Source organism: Aedes aegypti, chromosome 2 (assembly GCF_002204515.2).
Source record: "Aedes aegypti strain LVP_AGWG chromosome 2, AaegL5.0 Primary Assembly, whole genome shotgun sequence".
Lineage (NCBI taxonomy): Eukaryota > Metazoa > Arthropoda > Insecta > Diptera > Culicidae > Aedes > Aedes aegypti.
The window spans coordinates 203,680,575-203,697,658 of NC_035108.1; positions in this window are offsets into that span (position 1 = coordinate 203,680,575).

The following is a 17,084-nucleotide window of genomic DNA, read 5'->3' on the forward strand; positions in this document are numbered from 1 at the left end:
AAGCTTGTTCTTAAGACAATGTTTTGATTTTCTATTACTAAAAAGATAGAGAAATTTTACATATTTATTACATTTGGCTTGAATGCCCTCAATGTGATTTTTGAAAGTTAAATTCTTATCTAGCATGAGCCCTAGATACTTAACTTCATCTGACCAATTTATTGGAATCCCTCTCATCGTGACAACATGTTTACTTGAAGGTTTCAAATAAAGAGCTTTTGGTTTATGTGGGAATATTATTAGTTGAGTTTTGGAAGTATTAGGAGAAATCTTCCATTTTTTGCAAGTATGAAGAAAAAAAGTCCAAACTTTTTTGCAATCGACTGCAGATGACACGCAGGCTTCGTCCTTTGGCGGAGAGGCTTGTGTCATCCGCAAATAAAGATTTTTGCCATCCCTGAGGTAACTCAGGTAAGTCAGATGTGAAAATATTGTATAATATTGGTCCCAAAATGCTGCCTTGAGGCACACCAGCTCTTCCAAGAAGTCTTTCAGATCTGGAGTTCTGATAATTAACCTGATGTGTACGATTTGACAGATAACTTTGAATTATTCTAACGATGTAGGTTGGAAAATTATAGTTTTTAATTTTACGATCAAACCTTAATGCCAAACACTGTCGAATGCTTTTTCTATGTCTAGAAGAGCAAGACCAGTAGAATTGCCTTCAGATTTGTTGGAACGGATCCAATTTGTTACACGTAAAAGTTGATAAGTGGTCGAATGTCCATGGCGGAATCCGAACTGTTCATTGGCAAAAATTGAATTTTCGTTGATGTGGGCCATTATTCTATTCAAAATGACCTTTTCAAAAAGTTTACTGATGAAGGAAAGCAGACTGATTGGACGATAGCTAGAAGCTTCTGTAGGATTTTTGTCTGATTTTAAAATTGGAACAACCTTAGCATTTTTCCATTTGTCAGGAAAATATTCTAATTCAAAACATTTGTTAAATATATCAACTAAAAATGATAAGCTTCTTTCTGGAAGTTTCTTGATGAGCATGTAGAAAATTCCATGATCGCCAGGAGCTTTCATATTTTTGATTTTTTTTTAAATAGTTCCCACTTCTTCCAAAACATTATCACAGCCATTTTCAAAAACGTTCTCTTGATTGAGAATATTTTCGAAGTCCTGAGTAACTTGATTTTCAATTGGATTAGTGAGTCCTAAATTAAAATTGTGCGAGCTTTCAAACTGCATAGCATGTTTTGAGCTTTTTCGCAATAAGTTAGTAATAATTTGTTTTCCTCTTTCAATGCCGGTATTGACTTCTGAGGTTTTTTCAAAATTTTAGATAATTTCCAAAAGGGCTTAGAGCCAGGGTCCAATTAGGAAATTTTATTTTCAAAATTTTTGTTTCTTAATTGAGCAAAACGTTTCTTGATTTCTTTCCGCAAATCCTGCCATATAATTTTCATAGCAGGATCACGAGTGCGTTGAAATTGCCTTCTCCTCACGTTTTTAAGACGGATCAAGAGTTTAAGATCATCGTCTATAATCACGGATTCCATTTTAACTTCATATTTTGGAATTGATATGCTCCTGGCTTAAACAATGGAATTTGTTAAAGTTTCGAGAGCATTGTCAATATCAAGCTTTGTTTGTAACGGATTATTATTATTAAGATTAGAGTCAATAAATGTTTCATATATATTCCAGTCGGCTCGTAAATAATTGAAAGTGGAGCTGATAGGATTGAAAATCGCTTCTTTGGATATTTGAAATATAACAGGGACATGATCAGAATCAAAATCAGCATGAGTAATCAGTTGGCTACAAAGATGACTAGAGTCGGTTAAGACCAAATCAATCGTAGATGGATTTCTAGAAGAGGAAAAACATGTAGGGCTATCAGGGTATTGGATTGAGAAATATCCTGAAGAGCACTCATCAAATAAGATTCTGCCGTTGGAATTACTTTGAGAATTATTCCATGACCGATGTTTGGCATTAAAGTCACCAATGACAAAAAATGTTTTGACTTATTGCGAGTCAATTTTCGCAAGTCAGTTTGGAGCAAATTAACTTGCTGTCCAGAGCATTGAAAAGGCAAATAGGCAGCTATGAAAGTATATTTACCAAGCTGTGTTGCAACTGAAACATCCAAAGTTTCAAAAACTTTAGTTTCAAATGACGAAAACAGTTGATGCTTTGTACGCCTATGAATGATGATTACAACTCCCCTACATGCCCCATCAAGTCGATCATTACGATAAACAAAAAAGTTAGGATCTCTTTTGAGTTTAGATCCAGGTTTTAAATACGTTTCGGTAATAACTGCTATATGCACCTTATTGGCTGTAAGAAAATTAAACAGCTCGTCCTCTTTACCATTCAGAGAACGAGCATTCCAATTTAAAATATTTAAATTATTATTTGGATCCAATAGAAAAACGTAATCCAAAAACAATTTGATTTGTAAATTTTACACCTACTTGGACTGCTTCAGTCATAGTGGTGGCTTTGAACATTGCATCAATCATAAGATTCAATTGTTCAGTTAGAAAATTAAAATCAGAGGCAGACATATCACTTGAAGTGGCTACATTATCTAATAATTTCCCATTAGAATTTTCGGTAGACGAAGAAGCGGAGTAGGAGTTACCTGTGGCGGTGGGGTTTTATCCATTTACACAGCATGATTTACAAATCATGAAATTCATAAATTGGTTGGGTCATAATATCAGGATCACAAATCATGGCTCCTGGAGTCATAATCATGATTCCTCATTAGCGTAACATCCAGAGTGAAAACACTAAGCGACGCACTTTGCTTCATCTTATTTGTATTGATCACTCTCAATTCAAGATGACTAAGCGGTTGAGTGGTAGAGTATGTGGCTTACAATCGGAAGGTTCATGTATGCTATTTTTAACTTTTTTTTTTATTTTGTCGATCATAAACGGATGCGCGACTCAGCATTTTTGGCATTTGAATCATGATTCCGAGCAATCAGCAACAAAAACCTAACGCGTGTATTGCGTTACGGCAATCTGACTCGTGATATCATGAGTCCAAATCATGGTGTATTTTCATAAGATGAAAACACACTATAATCATGATATCATGAGTCATAATCTTGTTTTTGGGTTCTGATTTCTACCCGTGTAGGTATCATATCAAATGCGGGAACACCAAACGCGGTAAGACTTTTAACAAGGAAGGCGAAGTCAAAGGTGGGTTTTCTTTGCTAGGTTGGCGGTGATATGGATCATGGTTGCTGGGTATCCTATGGACCAATGCACGAGTTCACTATTTGATGTTTGAGCGGTGCCGTGTTATTTACGTGACCATGGCAACGAGTGAATTCGGCATCGCTCAAACTTCAAATTAGTGAACTCGTGCACTGGTCCATGGACCGATGCACGAGTTCTCTTATTTGACGTTTTAGCGGTGCCAAATTCACTCGTTTCCATGGTCACGTAAATAACACGGCACCGCTAAAACGTGAAATAGTGAACTCGTGCATCCGTCCATGGTTACTTTGTGTTACCGCATTTGCAGCTCTATTAGACTGGATTTGCACGTCAAACGCAAACAGCAATATATTGGATACTTAACCGTTTCAATAGTCTAAAATCAAACATGATAGTTCATGATAGTTTAGATACAATTTGGCCACTTTATAATAAATTTGTGGCATCCTGGGGACCTAAAAATATTCATTGCAGGAAACATGGTTATCCAATTTAATCGTATCTCAAAAGGTTGGCACTGATGCGTTTTTCTTAAAATTCTTGGATATATTAGCCACATTATAACCGGTTTCGAAAATTATGTGACTTGAAATTTGCCCACCTCCAGGGGCACAAAAGCACAGCATCTTTTTCACCCGACTTGACCCAGTGAACCACCGGAAAAACTCCGTTCACATTCAGAGATGCTTCGGTTACTTTAAGATACAAAAAAAACGAGAAAACTGACAAAATTATCCAGCTTTATACGGATTAAGATAATAATGTCACCTAATACAGAACATTTAGGTATAATTTTTGTTCTAAAGTGCAAGTACCGAGCTGAAAGATACGCGTGTATGTCACATTAAAGAATTAATGAAATAAATTGAGTTAAATATTCGATTCTGATGCAATTACAAACCAAATAAATGTAAAAAATCATTGGAAAGTTTATAAGTTACTATGTCCATTTTTTTGCATTTTGTGAAAAGCTCTGCTCTGTGTAAAACAAATACGGCCACTGTTTTCCAAATTTTAGCGTGTACAATAAACTTTTAACTGGTCTCGTAAAACTTGCTGATAGCTGTCCTAATATTTCAACGCGCTGGAAATCTCTTCGCTTTCTATGTACTTGCCTTCATTATTCTCGTCTGCTGACTATGAATAGTGTTCGTGCATTCTAAATAATCAATGATATGTCATAAAAGTTAAATTGCATGCCTCTCATCTCATCAGTGATGAATTGCTACCTAAGCATTTGTATGTAAATTCTGCTCGCTTTTGAAAATCATTAGACGATGTACACTATTATATGTATACGCCTCACGACATATTCCGCGTGATGTACCGTTTGGTTTGAGTTGATGCCGGAAAGCGACACTGAGACACCATAGGAATTGCGACCTACGTATTCATTGGCATCACAATTGTAGATTCTCTCAGAATACGAAGCGATACGATGGTATCAGTAAAACGGCTGCCAGCAAATCAGCAGAATGGTCGCTACATATTCTCCTGACTAAGTAGGAATTTGTAATCGTGCATGTTTTGTAGGATAATTAATTATGTTGTTTTCCCATGCTCTGTGATGATTAATATCACTTTGCCCTGATTGCAAAGCAAAGCTCTGTGATCGTTTAGCAGTATCTACTCGAAACAGCCGACATTTCCATGACGAATATGCTGCAATACAACCACGCTGCAATGTGACTGTGTGGTGCAATGGAAGGCAGTCTGTCGTACACCAACAATGTTTCATACATCAAAGTGGCGCTCATCCTACGCATTAGCCAGTCATTACGAAATGATGAAATGCTAATTCCCTCTGATTGTGGGTGAAAGTGAGGGTATAGCCGGTCTCGATGATCAAAGGATTCTGCGAAATCGTTTGTTTTATTACACATGCTCAAGTACTGCCACAGTACGAACGAAACCTTTAAAATTATAGCGAGTCGAATGTAACAAAAGGACTCCATCATATATGATAGATATTAATGTGCGATCTTAAAATTACATTGCTGCTGGTTTGAAAATGAGCTATAATTAGCCACGAAACTAGATGAATATATAAAAAAAGTTCTAAACCGGAATTGAACTCGTGGCCTCTGGAGTGACAGTTACACGCCCGAGCTCTCTCGGCTGTCTCACCACCTTAGTAAGCGGTTGGCGAAAGTTGAACATGCTCTGCGTAAAATAAGTGTATCACAGAATTGCTTCGACGGTTGGCGGTTTCATCGAGAAGTGATTGTAAGAGCAGTAAACAATGCGGAGCGTTCTCTCGGTCGCGTGATTGATGAGCGTGGCTGGGTTTGTTTTGTGGCAGATTCATGTAAATTTCTAGCGGATTTAACCGAAATATAATTGGAAGGGCCCTGATTGGTTGACAGATGGTCTTTTTTGCTTCAGCTGTTGGCTAACGCTTGTAATTTTCAAATGCCTACCATAATTTTCCGTCGATGTTCAAATCGCGTGCTGCTTAATATTCACAAATTTTTGCTGTGATAACATCAGAAAGTTTAATATGAGAAAGTCAGGCTCACCAATTTTTTTTTTTCAGAGGCTATGAAATTCAACAAATTTCAAATTCACTGGCATTTTAAGGCTCTGGTTACGATAGACGGGGATACGTTCGAGGTGGTCGACGAGCTCGTCTACCTTGAATCCTTGCTGACGGCTGATAATAACGTTCGCCGTGATATACGAAGGCACATCATCAGTTAAAGTCAGGCCTTCTATGGGCTCCACAAGAAGCTGCTGTCCAAAAAGGTTCACATCCGCACCAAATGTACCATGTACAAAACGCTTATTAGGTTGGAAGTCCTCTACGGGTATGAAACGTGGACGATGCTCGAGGAGGACTTGCAAGTCTTCGAACGTCGAGTGCTTATCACGATCTTTGGTGGTGTGCAGGATAACGGCGTGTGGCGGCGAACGATGAACCACTAGCTCGTCCAACTCTACGGTGAACCCAGTATCCAGAAGGGGGCCAAAGCTGGAAGAATACGATGAGCAGGGCATGTTGCAAGAATGCCGGACAGTAATCCCACAAAGATGATGATCGCGTGGAGTGGAGCGCAGCGAGCTAGGTGAGCGGATCAAGTGCGCATCGATTTGGCAAGCGTTGAGCAGAACCGAGGATGGACCGATGCGGCCACGAACCGAGTATTGTGGCGTGATATTGTTGATTCAGTGTTATTTATTTAGACAATAACTAAATAAATGAATCAATGGACATTTTACTATAAGTAGGTTCATTTTGTGATCATTTTTTGTTGGGATTATCCGTTAATGAAGAGGCAAATTAGGAGCTGCATGCAGGGGTGTTTCCATATGATTTGAAACAATTAGAACGGTTATCCGTAGGAAGACAATTTGAAGGGGAGGAACAGAAACTGTCTGTTACAATATTGGCATTGGAGTTTTCTTCGGTAAATCCAATCGGAAAATAAAAGATTCGAACGGCTACGGGAGTAAATTAGCTTGTGAATGAATATCATTAACTGAAAAATGAGCATTGTTGGATGTTTCAATATGCCCGGGGAATTCCGGGAACGAAAAACGTTACCTTTCATCTGCCTGGTACGAATCTCGAAGATTCGATTGCGCGGTGGGCATTCCCGAAAGACAGATTTATGGTTGCCCCCGCAATTTGCGCATACTAACTGCTATCTTCCTTCACATGATAGACGTCCTTAGCATGAGTAGAGCATCCGAAAACCCATGCATGCGGTAATGCTTAGTACCATGATCTATTTTTGCACCGACGGCACTGAGTGGGGTTTTGGCAATTTCCTCCAGGTTTTCAGAAATGTTCCCATGTCACGGACATCAAACATAAGTCTAGCTTATTCTAAAGCTTCAATATTATTTAGATGACTTATGTCAAACTGAGCTAAATAATATTCTTGAGAAAGCACTTTCCGACACATCTCTTCCGCAGATATTCGTGACTATAACATTTAGATCATAAGTTACTATCTAGGAGATAGAATTCGATCCCAGGTCCTAGTCGTGAAAGGCGCCACTACACCAAGCCCGCCCACAATAGATTTTTAGTGAACAATGTTCGAACTTAAATTTTCCATTGAATCGCCATTATGGGAATCAGGTTTGCATTCGTTTTTTTTCCACACAGCAAAAATTTGTGAATATTAAGCAGCACGCGATTTGAACATCGACGGAAAATTATGGTAGGCATTTGAAAATTACAAGCGTTAGCCAACAGCTGAAGCAAAAAAGACCATCTGTCAACCAATCAGGGCCCTTCCAATTATATTTCGGTTAAATCCGCTAGAAATTTACATGAATCTGCCACAAAACAAACCCAGCCACGCTCATCAATCACGCGACCGAGAGAACGCTCCGCATTGTTTACTGCTCTTACAATCACTTCTCGATGAAACCGCCAACCGTCGAAGCAATTCTGTGATACACTTATTTTACGCAGAGCATGTTCAACTTTCGCCAACCGCTTACTAAGGTGGTGAGACAGCCGAGAGAGCTCGGGCGTGTAACTGTCACTCCAGAGGCCACGAGTTCAATTCCGGTTTAGAACTTTTTTTATATATTCATCTAGTTTCGTGGCTAATTATAGCTCATTTTCAAACCAGCAGCAATGTAATTTTAAGATCGCACATTAATATCTATCATATATGATGGAGTCCTTTTGTTACATTCGACTCGCTATAATTTTACAGGTTTCGTTCGTACTGTGTAAATTACTGTAGTTGGCAATGCTTTTCGAAGTTGAAACTCCAATAGAAAATGTAAAAATCAATTTTCTTATTTGACATTATCCGACTCTGATCGTAACACTGCTACTTCCAACTAGCATGTACTTTGTCTTGGTCGCATTCACCACCAGTCCAACTTTTGCTGCCCTGCGTTTCAGGCGAGTGTACAGGTCTGCCACCTTTTCAAATGTTCGGCCGACAATGTCCGTATCATCCGCGAAGCAAACAAATTGACTAGATCTCGTAAAAATCTCCGGTTAACACCATCTAGCGCACTATTGAACAACAGGCATGAAAGTCCATCACCTTGCCGTAGTCCCCGGCGGCATCCAAACGAACTTGAGTGTTCGCCTGAAACCTTTACACAATTGTGCACACTTTCCATCGTTGCTCTTTTCAGTCTCGTGAGCTTTCCGGGAAAGCTGTTTTTCCGGGAACCTGGTTTTTACGACACGTTTGAAGGATTTGCCTTACTGTAGATCTGGTCCGTTGTCGAACGGCCATCAACGCAGCCGGTTTGATAACTTTCTACGAACTCGTTTACTACAGGTGACAGACGACGGAAGATGATCTGGGATAACACTTTGTAGGCCATATTTAGAATAGTGATCGCTCGAAAGTTCTCACAATATAACTTGCCTTTCTTGTAGATGGGGCATATTACCCCATCCCTCCACTCCTCCGGTACCTGCTCTGTTTCCCAGATTGTGCCTATCATCCGGTGCAGACAAATTGCCAGCTTCTCCGGGCCCTTATGTATGAGTTCAGCTCCGATACCATCCTTACCAAAAGCTTTATTGTTCTTGAGCTGGTGAATGGCATCCTTAACCTCCCTCAATGTGGCGACTGGTTGGTTTCCATCGCCCGCAGTAATGACGAAGGCATTTCCTCCGTTGTCCCGTCCTTCATTACCTGTGCACTCAGCGCCATTCAGGTGTGCGTCGAAATTCTGCTTCCACCTTTCGATCACCTCACGCTCGTCCGTCAAAATGCTCTTATCCTTATCCCTGCACATCTCGTCTCGCGGCACGAATCCGCTGCGAGGTGCGTTGAGCTTCTGATAGAACTTACGTGTTTCTTGAGACCAACACAGCTGTTTTCGTACCTGCCACACGATATATACATGCAAAAATGGTCAATCGGCAAAGAAAGCTTTCAGTTAATAACTGTGGAAGTGCTTTAAAGAACACTAATCTGAGAAGCAGTCTTTGTCCCAGTTGGGACGTAACACCAGAAAGAAGAAGTACAGCTGTTCCATCTCCTCGCACTCCGTATCCTCCAGGCGGAGTTTTTTCTCCCTAAAGAGGCGAATCTGCTGTTGTCGTTTCCGCCTATAACGTCCACGATATGGCTGCTTTCACTGTTCTCCATCAGTCCTCAAAGGGGCTTGATCCAGTTCACCCTCTTCCGGTTATGCAGCCTCGAGGTGCTGTGCGTACGTAGTTGCGACATCCGGTTGCTTAAGCCGTTCTAGGTCACACCAGGGCGACCGTCGGTACCGTACGTTGTTATCTACGGAGAGTTTTCGGCGCCGTTAACCATTGCCAGATAGTGGTCAGAGTCCATGTTTGCGCCACGATAGGTCCAGACATCGATAAATTCGGAGAAGTGCCGTCCATCAATTAGAACGTGGTCGATTTGTGATTTTGTCTGCTGTGGTGATATCCAGGTGTATCGATATGGGAGGCTGTGCTGGAAATAAGTGCTACGAATGGTCATATTCTTTGAGGCGGCAAAATCAATTAGTCGTAAGCCGTTTTCGTTCGTCAGCCAGTGCACTAAGGAAAAAGCAAATTTACATGCAAAAATATTGTTATCTATTTTAGTTTGAAAGTTATTAAAGTTTTTGTGATAAAAAGTATTTGTTTTTCAATGCATTTTATTAGAGTTTCAAAAATATCACATCTGTAATTTTTTGATATAATATAATAATACAATTTCATTTTGTCTTTTGAATGCCGTCAAAAGATATGTTTTATGTTTGCCCCAATCAGAGATATTCACAATCAAAGTAGTCATGTTTTTGTGAGATAAACGACAATATCTCCCAAACGGAAGGAGATAGCGAGTTTCTTCAGTCATCAAGTTACGCATTTTTCAAAGCTCTAAAAGTGTTTCATATACTGCTTTGATGAAATATTTGAATTGAAAACGCTAGAGCCAGAAAACCAGTTTTATTCGGACCACCCTATGTCACCGTAGGAAAAAAGCTCTAAATCGGCCAATTTAAGAGATACAAAAAAACTTTTTTTGGCAAAGTTTCTTGAAATAGAATGGTCTACAACTTTGCTGAAGCATGTATAATATAATTTCTACAAATAAGAAAGTTAGTTACACCATTTCTATGAAAACGTGGTCCACCCTAATTTTCAATAACACCAAACAAAGGGCCTTACTAATACTAACAACTTTGTAGAAGACCGTTTTTGTCTATTGTTTCGTTCTAAAGCTCAAAATGCATCTTTCCGCGTAAAACTGCTTTCTGGACCATAGTGCAGTGGGCACTGAACTTTCCAATCGTCGGTCTGACCTCTTCCTTCTGCCAACCTGAGCGTTGGGATCTCCTATGATGATTTAGACGTCGTGGATTGAGCAGCTGTCGTAGCTGCGTGTAAAAATCAACTTTATCTTCGTCATCATTTGGATTTTTTTAACTGAACAATTGATGTCGTGTACTAGACATGACTTTTCGATTTATAATGGGCTTATTTACAAATGGCAGACAATTAATCGTTCCATAAAAAAATATAAAATTTCCATAAAAAAAGCAAAATTTGCCAGTAAAGAAACACCAAAGATGAAAGTGAATTTCCGTTTTATGAGTCCGTATTATGTTTAAAATCACTCTCCACTAGCTCAGTAGAGAAACCTATCGAAGGTAACTGCCCACAGCAGTTGCAGAAATGTGTATACTTCGATAGATGAGTTTTTTCCTAAATATTTTTTTTATTTGCATACGAACATAACGCTTTTTAAAGTATCTTCTAGTAGGTTCATTTTTAGATTTAATGGGTTGTCTCAGTACTACAAATATGGTTAAGCATGCTGTAACGCTACTTTTGTACCTCATCACCCACTTCATGCAACTACGTCAGTGGTCTAACAACACAACACAGCGCGCTCGGCAAAGTTCCATCATGCCGCATAAAGTGTTGCAACAAATGATGCTTAGTTTGTAAACACCAGTTCCCTGGCTGGTGGGGCATGAGAGCATAAGCTTCTACCATCAATGTAGTTGGACATAACCCAAGCAGTGACATAAGTGTTCCTAATATTGGAAGATTAGATATCCCATGTTCCATGTTTCATTTCAACTTTGCCGAAATAATTAAAATTGTAGCGCCTAACGATGGGGTGTATTAAAAAACATTTTTTTATGATTTTTCGAAACCTCGTCTCCCCTCCATGATTTTTTGTATGAAACATTATTTTTTTCTAAATGGCAAGAAATATTTTTTCAAACCCGGCCAATCTCCCCGCTCTCCCTCCCCTAAATTCTTACGTAATTAATTATCGAACTCTAAAATGCAATTACTACATCTACATACGACGACCAATTAGCTCCAATTGTGAAAACAATGCTTCAGTTTGACTGAAAATTTATGAAATCCATTACATACATTATCACTCATTATTGGAAAGTTACGTTATTTTTATGGAAAATTTTACTTAAACATTGGAATTTTCTACAACATTTTCATGTATTAATTGTCATTTTGAATTTCTCAGTTGGGTTTGTTTATTGCAACTTTGAATTATTATTGTGGGCGAGTTATTATTTATTTATTGCAAATTTTGGCTTTTTTTTTTTTGGAAAAATTATAATTATTTCTTGCTTTTTGTGAAGAAAATAGGGACATTTTGAGGTTTTTAAATGTATAATTCGATAATTTTTAGTGAGATTATTGTCGATTCTACTGCTCTTTTAAATCTATTTATTGCTCAAATTTTTTTTATTTATGGATTTTTTTTTCTATGCACTTCTTTATATTTGTATGTAAATTTTTAACTTTTCTGTTGATTTTACCCTTGTTTATTTACTGGCAAATTTTGCATTTTTTATGGAAATTTTATATTTTTTATGGGACGATAATATTTTAGCCATTCACAAATTTCATAACGCCGAAGGGGGTGGGTGGGTGTCCTCACGATGTTACGGCTCATACAAAATTTGTAGAATATTCATACAAAAAGCGTTACGAAGGGGAGGGTTGGTGTCAAAAATGGTCATTTTCAGCGTTATGAAATAAATGAATGAGCCCTAATTAACTAATTGCGAAAAAGCTCAAAAACCGGCTATGCAGTTTGAAAGCGTGCTCAATTTTTATTTAGGACTTACTAGTCCTGATTTCAGGCTTTGGAAAATTTAACGATCATTGACACACGAGCCATCATTCCAGCCAATTTATCCGCCTGCATTCATACCACACGCATGACATTTATCGTTCGTGGAAGATAACGAATCATGAACGAAAACAAGACGGACCTTGTGTAGTGGTTAGAACACTTGCCTCTCACGCCGAGGACCTGGGATCGAATCCCATCCCCTGACATAGTCACTTATGACGTAAAAAGTTATAGTGACGACTTCCTTCGGAAGGGAAGTAAAGCCGTTGGTCCCGAGATGAACTAGCCTAGGGCTAAAAATCTCGTTAATAAAGTCAAACCAAACCAACAGACACACACCACCCACTGTTTGACGCCGATCACTGTGTATCAACACTTGTAACATTCGCTGATCCACACTCATTTTGATTAAGAAACAGAGGCGAATATTTTTTATTTTCTGTGCTATGTTTGCAACCAAAGGGGTGTTCAATGGTCCAATAGATTATAATTAGGTTGTTAAAGGCTACATTATCAGTAAATATAAAAGCTATTACCAATCATCTGTAATAGATTGCATTCGAATTTAATGTGATCAATATTATTCGCAAAGCCACTAAGGATTTCTCAAGGTTCGAGAAAAAATGCATATGTAATGGCGACTTCAAGGCATTGTTATCACGCCTGGTGGTGCAACCAGGCTGCATGCAACGAGTACTTGCTACGCCTTCCGCACTGCTCATGAGTAATGCAAACGAAAAATGCTCGTTTACATTTTATTTCTCGCTGTTTAAACAACCTTAAGCTTTTATTTCAGCGCCATTAAAAATTCCATCCACGTACTACTCCAACGTTCACGCGAAGTAAGAGACCCACCGCCATTCTCATCAGCGGATATATGTGATGCCGGAAATTTGCTTCTTCATTTTCTTTCGCAGAGTTATCCACTCACCTTTTCCACACGGTCCAAAAACGGGGAGAGGAAAGAATTTAACTCATCGTTCACCGGTCGCATCATCACTGGTTGTGTTGTGGGAGGCATGTGGGGATAGCAGTGCAAAAAGCACAATATAATTAACACCATTTTTTAACATAAAAGCGTAAAAGAGGAGTATCTAACTTAATTCAAAAGTTTAACTTTAAGTTTTTATCACAATGCGCAAATGATTGTTGAATCATTTTTATTGTTTCTAAAATGTAAATTTGATGTGAGACTATTACATTTTTTAACAAAATCCATCACATTTTAAGTTTTATAATTTCAGTTTTGTGAAATCTTTTCGATATCGATAAAGTTAAAATTCCATTTTTACTGAAATTCCGCATTGTATTGCGTAAAATAGAAGAACTAGGTGAAAATTTAAAAGTGAAGAGCAAAATTGTTTACATAAAAAGCTAAAGATCTTTCAAAGTACTGATTTTAAGCGCATAAGAAGAGGTCCTAGTAACTGTACGATTAGATAATCGTACTTCGATAGAGACCAAAAATTTGTTAACACAAAAGCGCATTCTGTAGCATCTTCCCCACTGGTGTTGACGAGGACGAACGAGCGATGTGGAAGGATAACATACACATAAAGTACCAAAGCCAGGTGGGAAAAGGCGTCATATAGAGACATTTTGTGAGTGCTTTGGCAGAACGTTTTGGGAAGAGCACCTAAATTCACCCATAGGAGGCTTACAGCGCGGCATGACCGACCATAAGGCAATTCAACCATTTTTTACTGGGTTTGGTTGGGAACAGCGTAATAAATTTCTCGGCGCCATATAATAAGTGGTATAGCGAATTCTCACTTCAGCACTTCCGGCTTTTAGTAAATTGCAAAAATTCGTGCGGTAACGTTTTATTATTGTCTCTAAATCTTTCAGTACAAACCTAAATCTGCTATCGAAACGTATCCAATATTCTGATACATTTTTTTGTTCACTTCCCCAATACGATTCAACCAGCTGGACTGATTTGATAGTTTTAAACTATATATAATGAGTAAATGGAAACTAATATTAGTTCTATACATTTTAATTCCATTAGAGTTTGTATCATTTGACAAATACGTGTATTTCGCTCTCAACTGTAGGACCATCTTCAGTGTCATATACTTAAATCGAATGTGAGAAATCCATCGTATTCACAAATTTTATACTTTAACTAGGTATGATGTCATAATCAAGGTGCCTAGAAGGGAGGTAATCTAATCTGCCAGATTCTTCATTCCGCCATTTTGAAACAACAAGTGACAGCTGGCGACTTTGTTTCGGTTGAAGAGATTACACGATACATAAAAATCGCCGCCCCAGAAGCATTCACTATATACGAAACGGTTCATTTTTCAGGCAAAAAGATGTTTGATATTTCATTTCACCAATTCGATTCATATTTCACATATTTTCAGAGGCCGTAAAGTTTGTATTTTATACCTACCCATATTTTCAAATTGAAGTTCAAGCCGTGACAAAAAGGCTCACGGACGCGAGAAAGTTTTCACTGAACTGGTAAACAACCCCTAACAATTCCATAGAAATGGTAGATTGAAGAACAGAGTACACAAACCCGTCAGCTGTCACTTCCACTTTCCCTGCTGCTGACCTCACTTCGCCCCCACTGACTGCTCAGATTGCTGAACCTCCCTTCAATAAATTTTGGTCATAATTACCTGCCTTGTATGGTAAGAAATTAAAATTTAAGAGCTGTTTTTATTTTAATTTGGTTCAAAAGGGGGCAGCAGATTATGATTTCATGCCATGTCAAGTATAAAATGTGTGAATACGATGGATTTCTTAAAGTCGACTCTAGTACACGAGACTGAAGACGACCTCACTTTAGGTCAAAATACGCGTATCTGTCAAAGGATACAAATTCTAGTGGAATTAAATGGTACAGTACTTAATTCGGTTTTTAATTTACTTATAGGTATTCCACTGAACATATCGTAATTTTTTTATTGACATATATTTTAATATACTCCCATTACTAATCGAAGTTTTCGTTGGGTAAATCTATCTATATAAATAAAAAGGGGATGGTGTATGTATGTCACAAAAAAACTTCAGAACGGATCAACGAATTTACACAATTATTTCACTGTTGTATTCATCTAGGGTTCCACCGTGTTGATGTGAAAAAAATTAGAAAAATCTCCGGAATAGTCGAAAAAGGGAGATATCTGAAATGTCATTTTATATGGAAGAGTGCATGCCATTTTTCAACAGCCTTCTTCTTCTTTCTGGCGTTACGTCCCCACTGGGACAGCGCCTGCTTCTCAGCTTAGTGTTCTTATGAGCACTTCCACAGTTATTAACTGAGAGCTTACTTTGCCAATGACCATTTTTGCATGCGTATATCGTGTGGCAGGTACGAAGATACTTTATGCCCTGGGAAGTCGAGAAAATTTCCAACCCGAAAAGATCCTCGACCGGTGGGATTCGAATCCACGACCCTCAGCATGGTCTTGCTGAATAGCTGCGCGTTTACCGCTACGGCTATCTGGGCCCCTACTCAACAGCCTACTTGATGGAAAGACAAAGTTTGCCGGGACAATTAGTATCAAATAAAAAATCAAACATGTCTTGCTAAAGACAAGTCGAGATTTTTATCTCATTGACAGTTTACTAAATTCAAAAAAAAAATGCAGCAAAAATATTGAAAACAATGAAATAATTATTCAAATGAATATTCCAACGTATAGAGATGTTTTGTTTGTGATCTGAAAGTGCAAAACCATTTCTATTAAAAAAAAAAAAACTGTTGTTGCAGTTATGATGGATCATTGTGGAGTCTTGAAAGTAATTAAAGAGGACTCTCCATATTTCGATATTCAATTCAATTCAATTATCGAGTTATAGAATATACCAACACCCAAACAAATTCCTATACTTCCAATACATATATGATCACTTCTGTAAAAAAGCAATTTTATTTTGTTGATGTTAACAAACTAATATTTGAAAACTTTTTTTTAAATGCTAGAAAAATCACGTTATTTTAACACAAAATATTCCTTTTTATTTTCATGCTTTTCAACTACCATTACTACTTGCTAGTATTTATTTACCTCCAAACAAGAGTAAGTTCAAGTTTTCCCGAAAAAGATAGATTTCAAGACAAACATCGAGTTATGGAGAGAAATTTACCTCTTCCATGACATCGACTAGTGGAGATATCGAGTTATAGAAATATCGACTTATGGAGAGCACGATGTACATATGAATATATGCACACCAAAAATATATTAGATTTACACGTAACGTAATTTTTGCCTCAATCATGCAAAGCCATTTCTCATGTATTATTCAATGATAAAACCTATAAACACATCTATTATATACAACATTGTTACCAAAATCCTTAATATTGAACGCGAAACGTCTTCTCTCGAAGAATGTTGCATGCAAAACGGCTCGGTTTACATGATTTCCACGCTGAAAATTCAATCATAAATAATGCACATGAAATGACAAGCCGTCGATCCATCCATGTGCATTATTTTTGACAGAATATTCAGCGTAGAATCATGTAAACTGAGCGATCTTGTTTGCAATTTCACTTTCAAGATGCAAGAAAGCATGCAATATTGGAGAATGTTGGATGAAAGATCATGAAATGTTTCAGTTTCACTCAAGATTGCAAGCATTTTTGAATGCAATGAGACAGTTTACTTTAATTATCGTTGAATGTTCAGTTGCAACTCGTTTTTCATGATTATCATAAAAAAATAAGTGGCATGTAAATTTGAGAATTTTTTGCTGTGTGAAGGGATTGAAAAATCCATCGAGTTATATATCGAGTTATAGAATATCGAGTTATGGAGAGTTGACTGTATTGTTAAAGTTCATAATTGCGAAGAG